At 30.9% G+C, this 3,002-nt stretch overlaps 1 non-coding gene across 1 annotated transcript; it reads right to left on the reverse strand.

The window, feature by feature from the left end:
- Nucleotides 1-749: 749 nt before the first annotated feature.
- Nucleotides 750-822, reverse strand: TRNAR-CCU. Its single transcript has one exon. It is a non-coding gene; the product is annotated as a tRNA-Arg (tRNA).
- Nucleotides 823-3,002: the final 2,180 nt, after the last annotated feature.

Here is a 3,002-nt window from a genome sequence, read left to right on the forward strand (position 1 = left end):
TGTACTACTTTAGGATTGAGAGCTTAGAAGAAAGGGTAGAACCGTAAACACAAAGGCTAGTGATCGACGAACGACGTGTGTAGTTTGGTAGGCCTTGTAAGTTGACATGAGGAAGGAAAGGGAGAAGAAGCTGTGATGCTGAATTACAAGACTAGGATTTCCACTTTCTACTTGAGCTAATCAACTAATACAAAATTTAAAGGTTAGGATAATAAAACTATTAAAAAAGTAAAATATAAAAAAAAAACCATTTAATGACCAACCATAACAAATAAATGTAACAAATGAACATTAAAGAACACAAACGTAAAATGAATAAACATAAACAAACATACTTATGAGCGTTCACGACTACAAGTGAACGAACAAAACAACAGTTCATGATCGTTCACTTAATCAATCTGACTGAATTTCTTGTTCAAGTTCGATCATTTATTTTATACGAACGTAAACGAACTTTCTGCCGAACAGTGCACAAATAATCCACTAAATGTTGGGTCTGTTTATAACAACAGCACTTGCAACTCTTGTGTTCTTCACCAATTTTGGAAAAGTATAGATGAAGAATGCCAGAAAACCATTTAGATGTTTCAATTAGATGTCATATAAGCCTCACTGATTCATAATTACGTTAAATCTGTGACATATTAAACAGAATTTACGGGTAATAAAATATTCTGTGTAATATATATAGTTAAAAAAACATCTAATAATAAATTACAAATAAATAAAGAAAAGTATAAAGAGAACGCGCCAGGTAGGGGTCGAACCTACGACCTTCTGCTTAGGAAACAGACGCTCTATCCACTGAGCTACAGGCGCCATATGTTTCGTAGTTGAGAATTATAATACTGATACTGTATATAATGAAAGGATTATCAGTTTTGAATTCAATTCGAAATAATAGTGGCTTTATTATTGTTAATTTTTATTATTATTAAGTATGTCCAAGACGTCACTATGAATCGTTCATACTTTTTTTAATGATTTTAAACTGTTTCATTTACTACTTGCTTACGTTTATTATTTACTAGGTTATAACCCCGTGTATTACACGGGTTAAATAAATAAATTTTGTATATTAAATAATAAAACAATATATCTTTAAAAACCTCATTTATTGCACGGGTTGAATAAATATCATTTTTAAATATTAAGTAATAAAAAGTTATATCTATAAGAAGCATATTGTACGTGTTGAATAGATGTAATTTTATATACCAAACAATAAAAAAAGTTATATCTTTAAAATACGTGTATTACATGGGTTGAATAAATGTAATATTGTTTACCAAATAATAAAAAAGTTATATGTTTAAAATCTTTCGTGTATTACACGGCTTGAATAAATATGATTTTATATACCAAATAAAGAAAATTATATTTAAAAAAACTAATGGATATACTTGGTACGCGATAGATATGGTGATTGAGGAGATGATTATTGAAAAGAAGATACAGTGATCAAACATGTTATTCAAGAAACAAATAAGCAGCCATTTGATTGATAAAATATAAATTATATTTAAAAACCCGTAATAAATCTAATTTTATATATAAAGTAATATTGAAAGTTACATACAATTTGTTAAAAATTATGTAATAAAATCGATATAATAATTTTTTTAATAATGAAAATAAAAATAAATAATATACTAATACAAAGTTTGATTTTGGTGATAAATAATTTGGTTATTTAAAAATAGAGTAAATTGCCAAAATCGTCTCTGAGGTTTGGGTATATTTGACATTTTTATCCAAAACAACTTTTTTGTACCATATAGTCCTTCACTTTTGGGATATTTTGCCATTTTCATCCAAACGTCTAACTTTTTTGCCAAAATCGTCCATGAGATTTGGGATATTTTGCCATTTTCATCCAAATGTTTGATAGAAAAAATAAAGCAAATTAGATGTTTGGATGAAAATGGCAAAAATGTCCAAACCTCATGGACTATATTGTATAAAAAAATGTTTTTGATGAAAATGGCAAGCATGCCTAAACCTAAGGGACGATTTTGGCAATTTATAAATGAGAAGGAGATTAAACTAAGTAATAATTATCCATAAGATATTAAACTAATAATATTTAGTAGAAGAGTTATCTATAATATAAGATATTAAACTAAACAATATTTAGTATGAGTGTTATCTATAATTAATTAGAAGAGATTAAACTAAAATAATAATTATCTATAAAAGATGGCCTAATATGATGACAAGTGTCTCAAAATTGGTTTCTTTTATTATAGTAGATAGATTACTAGTATTATGGGTCATGACTCATGATAGTACCACTCGTAGAGGTGATAATGTGTTAAGTGCAAGAAGATAGGGAGAGAGCACGCTCAATTCATGCATACCTTTTGCTAGCTCATATTTTGTTTAAGTAAGCCAATTAACCGACTAGTTGTTGTGTTGCATAGGGATACCCGCATACCTGAAGAAACAATGGTTAACCAGGAGGTTAGTTCACAGGTTAATTCTCATCAAGTAGGGTTAATCCCGCACGAACTAAGACAAGTTATTTGTCGATTGGGACAATAAGCCGGGTGATGGTCACTCGCGCCCAAGCCTGGTGTAAGATTTGGGACCATACCCCTTCAATACCTTACTTAACCTAAGGTTGTGATTGTAAGTGTTGGTGCATGCGTAGAACATAAGACATCCCAAAGACATATATCATCATGAAAACGACTTATGAAGTGACGAAAGAGAGGATTAAAGATGACTAGTACTTACACTTATTCCTTGGTAGAAGCAAAGTCAACTTAATACATTAAGATGGAAACTATCACCCTCCAGGCGTAACCACAAACTAAAGCACGCAATTTCCTCACCTAAGAAGAAGAAAGGTCTCCTAACTTCCCTAGGCAACTGAAGAGGTATTGCCCCAAATACAGCGCAAGACATGCATGCCCAAGACCATACCCACACAAAAGCATGGCAACACTCAGCTTTTCCAAGGTCCCTACGCAGGTGACACAACCATACGCGCATCC

The sequence above is a fragment of the Helianthus annuus genome, chromosome 6 (assembly GCF_002127325.2).
Source record: "Helianthus annuus cultivar XRQ/B chromosome 6, HanXRQr2.0-SUNRISE, whole genome shotgun sequence".
NCBI classification, from domain to species: Eukaryota; Viridiplantae; Streptophyta; class Magnoliopsida; order Asterales; family Asteraceae; genus Helianthus; species Helianthus annuus.